Source organism: Scyliorhinus torazame, chromosome 19, assembly GCF_047496885.1.
Source record: "Scyliorhinus torazame isolate Kashiwa2021f chromosome 19, sScyTor2.1, whole genome shotgun sequence".
Lineage (NCBI taxonomy): Eukaryota > Metazoa > Chordata > Chondrichthyes > Carcharhiniformes > Scyliorhinidae > Scyliorhinus > Scyliorhinus torazame.
The window spans coordinates 136,617,408-136,636,708 of record NC_092725.1 but is presented as its reverse complement, the minus strand read 5'-3'; the positions used below and the strand labels follow the sequence as shown (position 1 = coordinate 136,636,708).

Genomic DNA, 19,301 nt, shown 5'->3' with positions numbered 1-19,301 from the left:
CCACATCTACATCCCGTACCAGCCTCCCCGAACAGGCGCCGGAATGTGGCGACTAGGGGCTTTTCACAGTAACTTCATTTGAAGCCTACTTGTGGCAATAAGCGATTTTCATTTCATTTCATTTCATGTGTAGCCATTTTAGTACTTCCCAATTTATCTCCACAAACTTGCTCATGTGATATCAATAACTCTTTCAGGTCAGTTTGTTTTTCCTCTGGAAGGTAACTCACCAATTTATCCCAATTTTTAAGAACATCCTCATTTTCCAATTTAATTTGAGGTATGTCAAATTCACAGTCATCTGGATTTGGTTCGTCACTTTGAGTTGGAATCATTAAAACCTCCAATTTTTCTCTCCTTCCCTTTCAAAGTACCCTTTAAGCATATTCATATGACACACTCGATGAGTCTTCCTTCTATCTGATGTTTTTACCACATAATTCATCTCACTTAATTTGCTTTCAATCTGATAAGGTCCACAAAACCTAGCTTTTAAAGGCTCACCTACCACTGGTAACAATACTAAAACTTTATCTCCACTGGCAAAACTACAAACTTTGGATTTCTTGTTTGTGACCCGTTTCATCACATTTTGTGCAACTTTCAAATGTTGTCTAGCCAATTCACCTGCTCTATTTAATCGTTCCCTAAAATTTGACACGTAATCCAATAATGTGTAATTTCCGATTTCTCACTCACCAATTTTCCCTTAATCAATTGAAGTGGTCCTCTTACCTCATGCCCAAAAATTAGTTTAAAAGAACTAAATTTGGTTGACTCATTTGGAGCATCCCTAATTGCAAACAGTACGAATGGAATTCCTTTATCCCAATCCTCTGGATAATCATGACAATAAGCCCTCAACATTGTCGTTAATGTCTGATGCCATCTTTCTAACGCTCCCTGCGATTCTGGATGGTACGCAGTTGATTTAAATTGTTCTATTCCTAAGCTATCCATAACCTCTTTGAATAACTTTGAGATAAAATTTGATCCTTGATGCAATTGTATTTCTGTGGGTAGTCCATATCTCATCAAGAATTTAAGTAACTCCCCCACAATCTTTTTAACTGTAATATTACGTACTGGAATGGCCTCTGGAAACCTAGTAGACACATCCATTAAAGTCAAAAGATATTGATTCCCACTTTTTGTTTTAGGAAGCGGTCCTACGCAATCAATTAGGGCCCTTGTAAAAGGTTCCTCAAATGCTGGAATGGGTATTAAGGGCGCTGGTTTGATCACTGCTTGAGGTTTCCCTATCACTTGACATGTGTGACATGATTGACAAATTTTAACTACATCTTTATGTAGTCCAGGCCAATAAAAATGTTTTTGGATTTTAGCTTGAGTTTTCCTTATTCCCAAATGACCTCCACTGGTACCTCATGTGCAACTTGCAACACCTCCTTTCTATACCCTACCGGCAATACTACATATAGAACATAGAACAATACAGCGCAGTACAGGCCCTTTGGCCCACGATGTTGCACCGAAACAAAAGCCATCTAACCTACACTATACCATTATCATCCATATGTTTATCCAATAAACTTTTAAATGCCCTCAATGTTGGCGAGTTCACTACTGTAGCAGGTAGGGCATTCCACGGCCTCACTACTCTTTGCGTAAAGAACCTACCTCTGACCTCTGTCCTATATCTATTACCCCTCAGTTTAAAGTTATGTCCCCTCGTGCCAGCCATTTCCATCCGCGGGAGAAGGTTCTCACTGTCCACCCTCTCCAACCCCCTGATCATTTTGTATGCCTCTATTAAGTCTCCTCTTAACCTTCTTCTCTCCAACGAAAACAACCTCAAGTCCATCAGCCTTTCCTCATAAGATTTTCCCTCCATACCAGGCAACATCCTGGTAAATCTCCTCTGCACCCGCTCCAAAGCCTCCACGTCCTTCCTATAATGCGGTGACCAGAACTGTACGCAATACTCCAAATGCGGCCGTACCAGAGTTCTGTACAGCTGCAACATGACCTCTTGACTCCGGAACTCAATTCCTCTACCAATAAAGGCCAACACTCCATAGGCCTTCTTCACCACCCTATCAACCTGGGTGGCAACTTTCAGGGATCTATGTACATGGAGACCTAGATCCCTCTGCTCATCCACACTTTCAAGAACTTTTCCATTAGCCAAATATTCCACATTCCTGTTATTCCTTCCAAAGTGAATCACCTCACACTTCTCTACATTAAACTCCATTTGCCACCTCTCAGTCCAGCTCTGCAGCTTATCTATATCCCTCTGTAACCTGCTACTTCCTTCCACACTATCGACAACACCACCGACTTTAGTATCGTCTGCAAATTTACTCACCCACCCTTCTGCGCCTTCCTCTAGGTCATTAATAAAAATGACAAACAGCAACGGCCCCAGAACAGATCCTTGTGGTACTCCACTTGTGACTGAACTCCATTCTGAACATTTCCCATCAACCACCACCCTCTGTCTTCTTTCAGCTAGCCAATTTCTGATCCACATCTCTAAATCCCCAAAGTGCTCACCTACCTCCAAATCTAACACCTGGCCTGGTTCATTACCCAAAACCAAATCCAATGTGGCCTCGCCTCTTGTTGGCCTGTCAACAAACTGTGTCAGGAAACCCTCCTGCACACACTGTACAAAAAACGACCCATCTAATGTACTCGAACTATATCTTTTCCAGTCAATATTTGGAAAGTTAAAGTCTCCCATAATAACTACCCTGTTACTTTCGCTCTTATCCAGAATCATCTTCGCCATCCTTTCCTCTACATCCCTAGAACTATTTGGAGGCCTATAGAAGACTCCCAACAGTGTGACCTCTCCTTTCTTGTTTCTAACCTCAGCCCATGCTACCTCGGAAGATGAGTCCCCATCTAGCATCCTCTCCGCCACCGTAATACTGCTCTTGACTAGCAGCGCCACACCTCCCCCTCTTTTGTATACTCCTGGCATTGAAGTAGACACACTTCAAACCACCTACCTGAACACTGGCCCCCTCCTGCGATGTCAAATCTGAGCTCCTGACCTCTAAACTCTCATTCTCCCTTACCCTAAAACTACAATCCAGGTTCCCATGCCCCTGCTGCATTAGTTTAAACCCCCCCAAAGAGCACTAACAAATCTCCCCCCCAGGATATTTGTGCCCCGCAGGTTCAGATGTAGACCATCCTGTCTGTAGAGGTCCCACCTTCCCCAGAAAGAGCCCCAGTTATCCAGAAATCTGAATCCCTCCCGCCTGCACCATCCCTGTAGCCACGTGTTTAATTGCTCTCTCTCCCTATTCCTCATCTCACTATCACGTAGCACGGGCAACAACCCAGAGATAACAACTCTGTTTGTTCTAGTTCTGAGCTTCCATCCTAGCTCCCTGAAAGCCTGCCTGACATCCTTATCCCCTTTCCTACCTATGTCGTTAGTGCCAATGTGGACCACGACTTGGGGCTGCTCCCCCTCTCCCTTAAGGACCCGGAAAACACGATCTGAGACATCACGTACCCTTGCACCTGGGAGGCAACATACTGATTAACTTACTTACCTTGCAGGTCAGCTGTTTAGTTCGGGAGTGCGAGCCGGGACCTTAGAAACAGCGCGGGAATTTGAAAAAGCGCGGGAGCTGCGAGGCAGAGGGGACCGTTTAAAAGGTCGTTGCCTGGGTGAGGTAAGTACTGATTAACTTACTTACCTTGCAGGTCAGCTGTTTAGTTCGGGAGTGAGAGTCGGGACCTTAGAAACAGCGCGGGAATTTGAAAAAGCGCGGGAGCTGCGAGGCAGAGGGGACCGTTTACAAGGTCGCTGCCTGGGTGAGGTAAGTACTGATTAACTTACTTACCTTGCAGGTCAGCTGTTTAGTTCGCGAGTGAGAGCCGGGACCTTAGAAACAGCGCGGGAATTTGAAAAAGCGCGGGAGCTGCGAGGCAGAGGGGACCGTTTACAAGGTCGCTGCCTGGGTGAGGTAAGTACTGATTAACAACTTACTTACCTTGCAGGTCAGCTGTTTAGTTCGGGAGTGAGAGCCGGGACCTTAGAAACAGCGCGGGAATTTGAAAAAGCGCGGGAGCTGCGAGGCAGAGGGGACCGTTTAAAAGGTCGCTGCCTGGGTGAGGTAAGTACTGATTAACAACTTACTTACCTTACAGGCCAAGTCGATTTCAGCAGGAGCAGAGCAGGCTAGTCCATTTCAGCGGGGGCAGTGCGGGAGTGATTTCTGGGAGGTAAGTCTCTCCTTTAAATTTTTTTTTTTTAATTTTAGTGTTTAAGGTGGGAACAGGAAGTCGACCCGCGGACTTCTGGGAAGACCCTCACCAATAAATTCTGGTGGAGAGGAAACCCATTGGTGTGAGGTAAGTACCATATTTTACTATTGTTATTAATACTTTTTTTTAATATAAAAAATTTAATTTAGTTGTTAGCCAGATCTTGGTAGAAAGTTAGAGGGATGGCAGGGAAGGGAGTGCAATGTTCCTCCTGCAGGATGTTTGAGGTGAGGGATGCAGTTAGTGTCCCTGCTGATTTTACCTGCAGGAAGTGCTGCCATCTCCAGCTCCTCCAAGACCGAGTTAGGGAACTGGAGCTGGAGTTGGAAGAACTTTGGATCATTCGGGAGGCAGAGGGGGTCATAGATAGCAGCTTCAGGGAATTAGTTACACCAAAGATTGGAGATAGATGGGTAACTGTAAGAGGGACTGGGAAAAAGCAGTCAGTGCAGGGATCCCCTGCAGGGACTACTTGATGAACTTCTGCTTAACTTACCAATGGGTGAATATATATATTTAAATAAGTAAAATGATTGCTTGCCTAAAGCTGCTATAATGTAGGGGCGCAATCTAATTGAGACCCATGCACAAGTTTACGTGGAAGAGGTTTCTTGAAGCAATAGAGCTGAAACAAGAGCTTATGATACTGAACTGTGAGAGATGTTTTCAGTGTAACACTACACTCGCTATCCTTGCTGAATGTTAGCAACATCTTCATTTCCTTCCTTCGCTGTTTGGTGCCCATCTTCTAGAATATTAACAAAAGAAGGAGCCAGATACGCTCACAATCATCAACAATAGGCGAACCAGGCCCTGTGCCCCATTGACATCCAGGAATAGCTCTCAATCCAGTGATATATATCAGCTGAATTTTTCACGGCAGCCTATTGCAAAACAGTTCTTGCAACATCGTTCGTGAATTAGATTCACAGAAATTAATTGTAAAACCTGAACTCGGAGCCGTTCTGAATGAATGAGCAACACTTCAGTAGTATTTGTGGAATGACAATTTCTCAACTATGATATAAAAAAACTACAGGTTTTTAAGATAATAACAAAAAAAAAATTGCAAATGAACTTTCAGCTTCTTCTTGATCCTATATGTATAGGCTACCTTTATAGCCCTCTGTAAAATGATTTGAAAGTGAATGATGACCGGTGCCTCCTCATCACAAACGCAAAATAGGGCAGATGGTGGAAATGTGAAATGTAACAGAAAGTGCTCAAAATACTCATTAGATCCAGTGGTGTCAGTGAAGAGAGGAACCCCGTTTACATTTCAGGTCAATGATCTTCACAGTTCGTGTGGATGATTGGCTTGGGAAATATTTGAACTTCAAACTAAACAGAAGCAACGGTGAAACTCAAAACGAGACGCTGTAAAGCATTTGAACCATCGTCCCATGAACATCGGTGGAAGGAAGGTCAAGGACAGTAAATAGTCAGCTGCTAATTCACTTACAAACTCTCTCTGCGCTGATGATATGGATCAAGTCCCCCCGACGTCCAACCCCATTCCTCGGATCTTTGTGAGCACCTTTCCCCTGATGTGCAAAATCTGGGCCACATTATTATCGCCCTCAGCTACATTTCAGCGCAAGTGCAGAACACTCCGAATTTTAAATGCATCTTCTTGCTGGAAGAGCAATCCTGAATCCTCCTCCTTTATTTCATTATATTACAGTCTATTTGCCTTTTAAAGATGCAGTTTATTACTGCTGTGGTCTTGGAATTCTGCAATATGACATCATTGTCGTACGTACTGTGTGTAGGCAGGGATGTGCGAGCAACTGAAATAAAACATGATCACATTTCATTCAGGGGTACTTGAATAACAGCAGCATGATTGAAATTGATGCTATGAATATATTGGTAAGCACCAAGTATTCAATGATGATAACTGTAGGGTGCCATGCAGTTTCGTACTTGATGTGCAACATGTCACTGTGTAGCAGTTTTCTCTTCCAATATTTCAGTGAGTCCCATGTAATTTTTGATTAGCTTTTAAAAAATATACCTAAGTTAAAACAGAATAATAAAATAAACTATTATTCATCTATGTTATGTTTTCAGGAACTTAGTTTGTTCAAATAACATTTTGTCCTCTTGTAAAATGTTGTGTCTATTTAATTAGTTGTCATGCTCTTCAAACAAGGGGACCAATAAACCCTTTATTCTCAGAACTCTGTCTCCAGTTGAAAATGAAAATCGCTTATTGTCACAAGTAGGCTTCAAATGAAGTTACTGTGAAAAGCCCCTAGTCAGCACATTCCAGCGCCTGTTCGGGGAGGCTGGTACGGGAATTGAACCGTGCTGCTGGCCTGACTTGGTCTGCTTTAAAAGCCAGCTCTTTAGCCCTGTGCTAAACCAGCCCCTGTAGATATGCCAAGTAGATGAGCATTTGATCAGTTTACTCATCATCTATAGCTCCATATTTTCCCCAGGAAATCATCTTATCATATAGTCCCAGCTCTGATTAATGATGGAATGTGTGGTGAATCCTGAGAGGATTTTGCATCATATCATCTGTAGGGCACTTTCATGGAATACAACATGTCATATTCACGCCCAACTTTGGCTTGAATTTGATTTTTGTAAAAAAATATATTTAGAGTATCCAATTTTTTTTTCCAATTAAGGGGCAATTTAGCCTGGCCAATCCACCTACCTTTGGGTTGTGGGGGTGAAACCCATGCAGACACGAGGAGAATGTGCAAACTCCACATGGACAGTGACCCAGGGCTGGGACTCTAACCCAGGTCCTCAGCACCGTAGGCAGCAATGCTAACCACTGTGCCAAGTACTGCCCGCTTGTATTTGATTTTAAAGGTTTCTTCACTAACCTGAGGGAGCCAGCAGTAGTGGAACAAGGATTTATTGAGCTATGTACAATACTCTTCCTTGGGACAACCAACAACTGCGGGCCCAGTTTGGGCCGGCGTTTCTGTGTAATCTTTAACGATCTCCAGCTGGATGGCCTCCGCCCCCCTACCTGGGAAGCTCGTACCCCACGCGCCCCATGGGGAGATCAACATTGGTTGTCCCGTGGTCCTGATTGGGTTTGTTATAGTTTCTAAACAAACAAAATCAATGTGTGAACCAATAATGAAAGTTAGAGTGCGGAAACATGACTGTGTGTCAGAACAAAAACTGCATTTCTTGGTTATAACGCTGATCAGTTTTAACCAAGCTACTTCTGGTAAATTTGTGAAGTGTACAGTAATGTACAAGATGATTATGAAACGTGAGATATTTGGTGCAGTTTCTAGCGGAGGAAGGAAACTTAATGTTGTGATAATGTAATAATCTGATTTCATCATATCATCATAGAATTTACAGTGCAGAAGGAGGCCATTCGGCCCATCGAGTCTGCACCAGCTCTTGGAAAGAGCACCCCACCCAAGGTCAACACCTCCACCCTATCCCCATAACCCAGTAACCCCACCCAACACTAAGGGCAATTTTGGACACTATGGGCAATTTAGCATGGCCAATCCACCTAACCCGCACATCTTTGGACTGTGGGAGGAAACCGGAGCACCCGGAGGAAACCCACGCACACACAGGGAGGATGTGCAGACTCCGCACAGACAGTGACCCAAGCCGGAATCGAACCTGGGACTCTGGAGCTGTGAAGCATTTGTGCTATCCACAATGCTACCGTGCTGCCCATTTACAATATGCAATTCAATTAGCCACACTCCTGAGCAAAATTAAAACTATTCTCTAATCTTATAGAGTGATTTCACTAATGCCAGGTAGCATGCTCAGGAATCTTACCATTTTGTTATGGTGTGTTGTTAATTTAGTATTTAAAATTTGGCATTGATTCTGAATTCTTCGAAGCAGATGCTCACATTGGCATTGACTCAAAGTCTTATCCCAAGCTATTTCAATTCAAAATAACATTAGAAATAAGTGTGGCACTTGAAAAATAAGGGTTGGTATGAGGTTTTGATATGGTCATGAAAACACACTGCTACGTAAAGGATTCTTTTTAATGTGTTAATTCGGCTCAGAAGTAGCACTTTTGCCAGAGTCAGGCTCTTGAAAGGTTCAAGCTCCACTTGAGGTTCTGAGCATGCAATCTCGGCCTGACACCTTGGTGCAATTCCTCAGTACCGAGGGAGTGCTGTCTTTCAGATCAAACATAAAACCAGGAAGGTATCGTTTGAAGAAGAACATAAGAGTTCTCCTGGTGTCGTGGCCAATGTTACGGGGGAGGTTTTTCACCCAGAGGGTGGTGGTGGCCTGGAATGCACTGCCAAGTGAGGTGGTTGAGGCAGATACATTAGCGGCCTTCGAGACTTATGGATAGACACATGAACAGACTGGGTACAGAAGGATACGGGTGGTTGGTCTAGATAGGACACATGATCAGCGCAGGCTTGGAGGGCCGAAGGGCCTGTTCTTTGTTGTTCTTCAACCAACATTATCAAGAACAGACTAACTGGTCATTTAACTCATTTGTTGTTTGTGGGGCCTTGCTGTACGGCAAACAACGGTTGCAGCTGCCAGTTCCTGATCTTCTGAGAAAGTGAAAGGTTTTATAAGGGCAAGTATTTACATTGCTTACAAACTATTTTAGACTTGATCGGTGGATAGAAAGAAAGAAAATGCTTAACTTCCCAATATTGACATTCTTTACCTTAATAAAGGCAAAAGCCATCATCCTGTATATACCTTTGAGTGAGAGTCCTCATTTCTTTTCTCTCAATTATTTTCTCCCTTTCGCGTTTGGACCTCCAAATTGTATGTTGCAGCTCTGAGAGGACTGGTGAGTGACCCACTTTGGAGCGCTCTTTGTTCTGCCACTCAGACGTTTGTGAGTAGCTTTGGCACTCAATAGGGACAAAATGGGGGGGGGGGGGGGCAATCCCATACTCAGTTATTCTGTAGTGTGGGATATTAACGTTTAAATATGTTGCCTCATTGTGGCCGCATTTATCGAACGAAACACCAACCTTTTAATTTATGCTCAGAATATTGCAACTTAAATACAGTTCTTGAAGTTTGAAAAATGTTTTCAATGTACGTTATAACATTTAATAATAAACATTTATAAAAATATTGTTTTACAGAAGTTGTACGAAAGTGGATTTTTAAAAAGATGATCAATTAGTAAACTTAAAAAAATAAAAGTCTGCAAACACATACCAATATTTTGTTACTGAAAATACATTTTTGATTGGATTAGGATCTGAGGGATTCTCCGTCCAGCCTGTCCCTTTTTCCGGCGTTGCGCACCCCCGCCGGCAGTGGGATTCTCTGTTCCCGCAGCCGGCCAATGGGGTTTCCCATTGTGGGCCACCCCACAGCATCGGGAAATGCCTGGGCATGGGTGCGCTGCCAGAGAAGCGGTGGATCCTGCCAACGGAGAATCCCGCAGCCAATCTATACATCAATATTCATATTGGTCATACCAGGTGGATTCTTAAGATAATTATGCATATATGATTATTTAATTTTCTGTTGATCAAGATTTAAATTAATTAAATATATTCCATTATCCATTTCATTAGCAACAATTGATAGATTTCTCTATCCGAGCTCAAATCATGCATGACTCAATGCACCACAATAGTCTGCTTAGTTATATGGTACCTATTTCATAAGTTACTAAGTGACTTTGGCTTAAGGTTTCCAGTCACTTTAATTTCTTGGTTACTGTTATTTTAGCTGAAGTAATTTGATCGCTTAGGGAGGTGGGTTGAAAGTGTCACTACTGACCTGAATGAAGACCAATTATCTGCATTTAAATAAATATGTAATGAATATTTGGTCCATCAAGTTGCAATTTATTTCAGTTTATTAATATTGGTTGCAATCAACAAAAACACAAGCTAGGGCATGTAATTATTAACAGAACAACCCTAATAAAACTACTAAGTGAACTGATGGCGATAGTTAAACTCTCCTGTTCACATAGTGATCACAGATCCAAAATCATCATATCACCCAATTTCTGAAATAAATGGACACTTTCTCTATATTGCCGCAAGTCAAGTGCACTGTTGGATATAATGAAGCTATACCAGAAGATACGAGGTTAAGGAAGTGTAGTGAATTGTGAAGAAAGCAGAAAATTGAAAAAGTATGTAAGTAAATTAACCGGAAGGCAGCACCTAGACAGATGCAGTATAACATAATACATAAGGCAGAACATTCTGGACATAAGAGTAAAATGCACATTGTGAACCAATGTGATAGCTCAACAAAAAAAGTTTTCAAAGTATAGAAGTCATTAAAATCTTGTTTGCCGGTACCAAATGGATGCAGGAATTGATCACACAGTGGAATATGCAAATGCTACCATTATTGTATGAAATTTGTCACATCTCAGTGCGAATATTGTGTTCATTTTTGACTGCCCCACTTTAGGGCTTTGGATCAAGTCGAGCTATGAATCATTAAGATTGTATCTGCAATTAAGGGATTGAACTGTGATGAAAGGCCAGGGAAACTTGGCTTACTTCTCTCGAGATAAGGTAGCATGGGAACATAGGAACAAAAGTAGGTAATTCAGCCCTTGAGCTTGTTCCACCATTCAATTAGATCATGGCTGATCTGTACCAAATTTCATTTCACATTTGCCTAAAATGTATAGGTATTTAAGACAACAGAATTTGCATTTGTATAATGCCTTTAATGTTTAATAGACTCAAGGAATTTGACGTAAGAGTACAGACTGCTGGAGTGAAAGTTGGACAATTATGATGGCTGGCCCTAAATGTGATTGAAAAGAATGGTTTGAGGAGGCATTTAAAGATGGAGAATGAAATTGCAAGGCAAAGAGGTTGGGAAATAGAATTCCAGAGTGTTGGACCTCAATAATTGAGGCTTGGGGTGGGGGATTCGTAGGGTGGATGTAGGGGCAGAGGAGGGAATTGTGCGCAGTAGGCTGAATTCGGAAGAGCATAGGTTGTGACTGGTTGTACGACTAGGGGAGTTGCATGGATGTGGCATGATATAAAGTTACAGAATCATAGTTATAATGGCACAGGAGGCCATCTGGCCTATCGGCCCATGTTGGCTCTCTGTCGAGTAACTCAATTTTATTTCCCTACTCTGTTCCCCAGGCCCTCCCAATTTTTCTTCAAATGCCCATCCAATTTCCTTTTGAAATCATCGGTTGTCTTTGCTTTACTGCTAAGTACAAAGTTGTTCCTCACAACCCCCCTGCATCTCTTGGCCAAATCGATAAATCTGTGTCCGCTCGTCTTTGTATCAACTAATGGGAATAGCTTATCCTTGTGAAAAATGAAATGAAATGAAAATGAAAATCGCTTATTGTCACAAGGAGGCTTCAAATGAAGTTACTGTGAAAAGCCCCTAGTCGCCATATTCCGGCGCCTGTTCGAGGAGGCTGGTATGGGAATCAAACCGTGCTGTTGGCCTGGTTTAAAAGCCAACGATTAACCCAGTGTGCTAAACCAGCCCCTTCTGGTCTTTCTTTTCCAAATCTGTCAAAATCTTGTACACCTCTATTGAATCTCCCCTCAACCTCTTGTGCTCCAAGGAGAACAAACAACTTCTCATAACCTCATTGTTGAAATCCCTCACTCCAGAACCTGTCTGGTAAATCTCCTCTGCACCCTCTGAAGGACCTTCAAATCCTTCCTGAAGTGTGGTGATCAGAATTGAATTTGAGTTAAGAGGAAGAGTTGGGAGGGGAGTTGGAAGTCGGACTATGGGAAAAGGCCTCGAGGAGAGTTAATCCATCCTCATCGTGTGCCAGGCTTAGCCAGATCCAGTTCAAGGTGGTTCTTAGGGCTCATATGACTGTGGCCCGGGTGAGTAGGTTTTTTGAGGAAATGGAGGACACGTGTGGAAGTTGTGGGACATGCCCGGCGAATCATGTACATATGTCCTGGGCATGTCCAAAGTCAAGGGGATTCTGGCAGGGATTTGCGGACGTCATGTCAGAGGTCCTGGAAGGGAGGGTTACTCCGAGTCCGGAAATGGCAATATTTGGGGTATCGGAAGATCCGGGGGCCCGGCCGATAACCTGGCCTTCTCCTCCCTGGTGGCCCGGAGACGGATTTTACTGGGATGGAGGGACTCGGAGCCTCCAAAGTCAGGCGTATGGGTTAGCGACATGGCAGGGTTTCTCAGTCTGGAAAAAGTTAAGTTCGCCTTGAGAGGTTCAACCCAGGGGTTTGCCCGGAGGTAGCAGCCGTTCATCAACTTCTTTATGGAAAATTGAACGTCAGCAGTAAGGGGTGGGGCGGTAGGAAAATGGGAGGCATGGTAGTGTAAGAAAAGGACAAGGAACTTAATATACGGGTAATTAGCAGATAGGGCGTGGGCGGGGGTGGGGGGGGGCGGGTGGTAGGGGATGTTATTTTAATGTTGTTGCGTTTGTCTGCCCGCTCGGTTGTTTAAGAAATGTTAAATTGTTAAAACTGAAAATTACAAATACTTCAATAAAATGTTTTTTTTAAAAAGAATTGTGGCCAACTATGCCACCATGGAAAGATTTTGAATTTTCTCTTTTTGAAAGGAGTCAATGGACGTTAAGAAGAAAAAAGAAAGTAAGTGTTATGTATCAGGGAACACATCGCTGCTGGGGAAGCATCGCCTGATGTGTAGTGACGTCAGCAGAGTGTTTGCAGAGGGTTTCGGCAGTTCGCCATCTTAGATTGTATGAGCAGCATCTCTTAATAAAATTTCTCATCGTGTTTGAAAGAATCCAGAGTGTGGGCTTCTCCACTCCTTTTCTCTTTGCGGCGAACAAAGAAATATAACACGAAGAAGGAAAGCAACAAATTGCCATTACATAGCAACTTTCACATCCTCAAAATATTCCCCAGCATCTCACATAAATTGAACTCTTATTGAAGTGATATTTAAACGTACTCACTGGGTGACAGGCACATGGGACCTATCAAAGGACAAGATGCAAGCAGTTGGATTTTGAACAGGGTTAATTTAGCGCAATGACTTCTGTAGACGTCAATAAGGGGAGCTTTCAAGAAATCAAGTCATAAAAGTAACAGAAGCAAGAAAAAGGTTTTCAGCAGCGGCAGGGACAAGGTTGGGCAAGTGCATGTATGCGGTGTTGGGACAAATTGGGTATGGTTTGACGCTCAGTTCTTGATTGGACAACACTCAGGTTTACATCCACCCACTTAATCTGGGCAAGCAGCTTGGCTGGGCGTGAATGTGGATGAAAAGGGTTTGAGTTTTCTGTGGGAGCTGAATAAGATCGCATGGGAAAACTGATGGTTAATTTACTCTGCCAGCTGAAAGAGAATGAAAGGAAAATGTTGAAGAGTAATCTACTGTCATTTAAAATTATATATATATATATATATATAAAATTTAGCTGTCTATAGTGATGGATAAACTCTGCTTCTTATTGGAGCTGCTTTTGCATATAATACCCTAAATATTATCATGTGACTCAAGTGGTTCACCAAGAAAGTTGCATAGACTTAATTTTTACAAAATTAAAAAATGCCTCCAATCCCATGAAGAGAACATTTCCTTGGGGAAAGTGTCTATTACTGGAGTAAACAAAGATGTCAAAATGCCCAACCATTTTTACAGCTCTTGTGTAGCATATATATCAGTGGTGCCACATTATTATGAACAAAAGATTTCAACAAATATTCACATGCTCTTTGTCGAGCAGTCTTTACAGTATAGCAAGGTTGCATTGTTTAATCAGTAATTCGCAAATATAGATAATTGCCTGATGGCACTGGTGTACAACAGATGATCTAACAGCAGCAGTTTTCAGTGCAATGTCTTGTGGTGAAAGAAAAGTGCATTCTCCTGTTAAACAGCCAAAAATGAAATAATGCAATTTGTTAAAAGTATGATGATTGAAATGTATCAAACAGCAAATTACAGTGATGAAATGCTGTCACAAAGGAATAGTGCAAACCATGTTGGTAAGTAATTGAAATCACAACATAACATAAAACCTGTAAAACTTATACGTCAATCACAATAGAAATATTAAAAAGAATGTGCAGTTAGCCTCCGTACAGCTTCTTGTGATATTTTATCGACTTATCAGTGAAATTTCAAAGTCTGCTTTGTGTGATGCACAGTAGTAGTTGTTGGGGTAATCAAACACCAATATTGATCCGTATCAAGCAAGTTATCCACTTAACTATAACAGAATGAGGAACTACTAAGGCTGTGATTTCAGACACGCGAGTGATTCAGATTGCAAACGAGTGAAACCAGAAACAAAAAGGCAAATGAACACATTTTGTTGCGTTACAACTTTAGATTTTAACTCTCTCAAAACCCGTTCACTTCTACAGAACTAAAATCGGGCTCTCAATGTGGGTTAAGTTAACAATGGAGCTATTTTACGCTAGGCATTCGGAGCAAGATATGAAATCAATAAAATATGTATCAAAGAAAGATAAAACTGCTTTCTTCAACTTTATTTTGTTACTCCATCATACTTTTGTAATGCTATCTATTTACCGACACTCATATATCTAACTTAACCAAATTACACAGAGATCACTGATTTGGCTGGATACTTAAATTATGAAAATGATACTAAAAGTAAAATCAAACCTAATTCAGAGCCTTTGACCCTCAAGTGAATGTTTCTAACACAAGAGGAGGAAATTATCAAGAGGTCTTCGCTACGTATCCTCTACACCAGTGCTGCTTCCTGAGAGTTAAATCTTCATGAGTGTGACTTATTTTTAGCCTTTACAATTAGTTTTGACCACTAACAGAAATAATGGCAGTGCATGGGGTGTTGTCATTCCTGTTAGCTTTTGCTTCTTTGCTGCTCTGATGGCCTACCTGAGATAAGCAACTCACAACGCAGCCGAAACTGGGACTTCCAATTCCACTCTTCCATTAGATCATCTTAATCATGCTAATGATTACTGCATGACTTCACCTAGATCATTCTGTTATATTTATAGAAAGGAAGTTAAAGAATTGCTGTAAAGGCAACAGTTTAAATTACAGCCTGTAAAGCACTGTTAATTTTGAGTGACTTTCTTGTTATTGATCGGTGACTTTAGTCACTGTGAAAGATTGCTGTTTTCTGAAAACTAATCTCATAAACGATATTAAAAATGAAGGTACTTGGCGCCTCACTTTCATTGTATAGGTGCTACAGAAAAGTCTTGAAAATATCCCAGTGAAGGCCAACAGTGATAATAGGAAACGGAAATATGAAATTAAAAATAGTGCGGAGGAAAGCAAACAAGTTTGAACTGGAAAATACAACAAAGAAGGAACATAAAATGGGTGAGGGAAGAATTTGCATAAGGAATAAGAGACAAAAAAAGAAGAATTATAAAAAGGGAAGAGTAAAATAAGAAAACAAAAAACACAGTGACATGAAGAAATAAAGAATGTAAGATCGGGAATGGAGGTTGACTATTTTGCGTTTGTGTGAAAGGATTGATCGAAAAGAAAAATGAAAATCTGAAAAGCACAGGAAAGACAAATGGGAAACTGAATTAAGATTGAAAGAAACAGAAAATATTTGAGGTGGAGGAACAAAGGAGGAAAACCAACTTAAGACGGAAACAGAATTCTTAAAAATTCTCCTTTAAAGGGTCAAAGGTCATGAATTATATAGCTCTGTAATTAATACATTTTAGGTTCAATTAGTTTCACTATTATGTCATCACACACACAATACCCACAAGCAACTTTACATTTTTTTGTCTCCGATTTTGCAATGATCAAATTATTTTATATTAACACACAGGACACATACAAAGAATGTTACTTAATTTGAACATTAATGACGATAAAGTACACAGGGGTTCTTTGGTATTATGCCTTCAATTAATCTTAAGGTTCCCATCAATCATTCATTTATTCCGTCAGATTTTAGCTCTTTTAGACTAAGGACAAATAATCATAATGTTGAATTTTTGTGCATACTAATAAACTTTTAAAAAGTATTATTTTCAATTTCAAGAAAGAGCAGTTAGGTTAATTTCAATTGGTAATTGTATATATGATATACATTTTACTTCCAAAATGTTGATGAGATCCCGCACAATTATTTTGCCAGATGTAGTTGCATTTCATGTGGCACACCCCCCCCCCCCCCCCCCCCAACGTCCGAGCAAGAAGGAAATCGCTGAAGTAATTTCACCTTTTCAGAAACCGGAGAAAATGGTTACATAATCAAGAAACTCACAGCCGGGACATGAAAGACAGAATTAAACAAAAATCTTGTCAACTATATGCATCCATAGAATAAATATTTCACAGATTTGTGCAAGGTTTGATGCTAACTTGTTCTGTTCTGGAATTGACAGCTGTCTAATAGTGTGGGAGCAGGCAGCCATTGTGTGTAGCTCTGCAGGAATGTGACTGGGCAGCAGAAATAAATACTTATTCGGGATGAAAACAAAATACTGCACATAGACCAAGTTTGAATGAACCAGGATCCAGTGTGAGAGTTAAAAGGGAAAGTTGAGAGGACTAATCAGTACATGTTCAAACATTAACTCCTTCATGCCATTCCCCATCATTCAATTGATATCTGCATTCTGCCACTTTCCATCAACTCAAAACAAAAATACGTAAACATGTTTTGCCAGGTGTGTGGATCAATGGATTCAAAAGATTTTTTGTTTTAAAAGTACAAAAAGAGTCTAATGCTCTCGATATATATATATTGTAAGGTCACGCTCCACGATTTCTGCACGGGTTAGTTCAAAACCAGAGGCAAAGTGTGGAATAATGTGCAGATGTTGTGGCGAGAGTTGTTATCTTAAGGTAAACTGTATTGAGAATAGCTCCAACGTTAAAACGAGAGAGCAGCGGAAATAAATAAGTAATTGTAGTGGAGGTTGTTCCATCCCTTCTTGATGAAGTAGTGGATTAGGAAAGGAGGGGGGTGGGGTGGAGGGGCTCCCCGTCCTGCAGACCAAGTTGCTGCTGCTTCGCCCCCACGACGTGGAGACGCCGGCGTTGGGCCGGGGGCACGATTAAGAAGTCTCGCAGCACAGCAGGTTGAAGTCCAACGGGTCCGTTTGCGAATCACTAGCTTTGGGAGCGCAGCTCCTTCTTCGGGTCGGTCGCCCCCGGGTCGGACATCGGGGCAAACAAATTATCCCCGCCTCCTCACTCCCCCAAAAAACAGACAGCAAGACCCCCCCCCACCACAACAATCTGAGACCCCCCCCCCACACACACACACACAACACTGTGAGACCCCCCCAAAAAAGCCAGCAGCAGTGGTCAGATCACACAGTAGGGTTCCCTGGGCAGCCTGGACTTGCGGCAGTTAGAGGATGTTGGTGCTGAAGCAGCGCCGGAGCTCCCGGTGGAGAAAGATGCAGAGGAAGGGGTTGACCCCGGCCTGGGCGAAAGTCATCCAGACGGCCGCCGTCAGGTAGCCCCGCGGCACGGCGGCGGCTGGGCCCCGCGCACGAAGACGCGCCAGTAGCAGGCCACCAGGTAGGGGCACCACAGGGCCACGAAGCAGAAGGTGATCAGGTAGAACATGCGGCCGATCCGCTTCTCCGCCTTGAACTCGTCCATGACCAGCAGGCGCCGCCTGGCGAGGCCGGGGCCCGGCCCGGGGCCCGGCGGGTTCTGCCGGATGCCCAGCAGGGTGGGGCGGCGTGGGCCCGCGGCCGAAGCCGGCGATCCAGTTGGCGGCCGCCTGGCCGGTGGCGCCCGGGCCGTGGAAGGTCCAGTTCTGGCTGACGGCCGGCACCGGCTGCACCGGCCGCATCTTGCGGCGGCCGTAGACGAAGCAGAGGAGGCGCAGGTAGAGCAGCTGCGTGGCCAGCACCATGACGGCGAACATCAGCATGAAGCCCAGCGAGTCGTTGACCCGCAGCTGGCGGTGCTCGAAGGCGCACTGCTCCTCGCCGCGCACGAAGGTGTAGGTGCCCACGTCGAGGACGGGCGGGAAGGCCATGGCCACCGACAGCGTCCACACCATGCACACGACGGCCAGGCAGCTCCACAGGCTCAGCCGCTTGGCGTAGAAGCGGTGGTGGGCACGGCCAGGTAGCGGGTCACCCCCACGCAGAAGAGCAGGAAGACGGCGTGGAAGCAGGACAGCACCCCCACGAAGGCCACCACCTTGCAGCCCAGCGGCCCGTACGGCCAGGCCGAGCCGTTCTTCACCGACAGGAAGACGAAGGGGAAGCAGACGGCCGAGCGCAGCACGTCCGAGCAGCACAGGTCGAGCAGGAAGTAGTAGGGCGCCCGGTGCAGGCTCTTGTCCTTGACCAGCAGGAAGGCATCAGCAGGTGCCCAGCACCCCCAGGCCGATGATGAAGCCCAGCGAGGTCAGCTTGAAGAAGGTGGCCAGCGGCGAGACCGTCTGCAGCAGGTGGTCGCCGCTGCCCGGGGCCGCCTGGCTGTAGTTCGCCATGGAGATGGTGTCAGGGGGGGGAGGGGGGGGGAGGAGGGAAAAGAGAGGGGAGGGAGGGAAAAGGGAGGAGGGGGAGGGAGGAAAAGGGAGGAGGGGGGAGGGAGGGAAAAGGGAGGAGGGGAGGGAGGGAAGAGGGGGAGGGAGGGAAGAGGGGAGGGAGGGAAGAGGGGGGGGAAGAGGGGGGGGGAAGAGGGGGGAGGGAAGGGGGGAAGAAGAGGGGGAGGAAGAGGGGAGGGGGGGAGAGGGAGGGAAGGGGAAGAGGGAAGTGGGGGGAAGGGATGTGGTGGGGAGGGGGGGAAGGGATGTGGTGGGGAGGGGGGGAAGGGATGTGGTGGGGAGGGGGGGGGAAGGGATGTGGTGGGGAGGGGGGGGGAAGGGATGTGGTGGGGAGGGGGGGGGAAGGGATGTGGTGGGGAGGGGGGGGGAAGGGATGTGGTGGGGAGGGGGGGGAAGGGATGTGGTGGGGAGGGGGGGGAAGGGATGTGGTGGGGAGGGGGGGGGAAGGGATGTGGTGGGGAGGGGGGGAAGGGATGTGGTGGGGAGGGGGGGGAAGGGATGTGGTGGGGAGGGGGGGGGGAAGGGATGTGGTGGGGAGGGGGGGAAGGGATGTGGTGGGGAGGGGGGGAAGGGATGTGGGGGGGGGGGGAAGGGATGTAGTGGGGGGGAAGGGATGTGGTGGGGAGGAGGAGGGAGGGAGGAA

The 19,301-nt window shown here is 44.4% G+C and overlaps 1 pseudogene; it reads right to left on the bottom strand.

Moving 5' to 3' along the window:
- Positions 1-17,402: 17,402 nt before the first annotated feature.
- Positions 17,403-18,608, bottom strand: LOC140396548 (probable G protein-coupled receptor 85; annotated as a pseudogene).
- Positions 18,609-19,301: the final 693 nt, after the last annotated feature.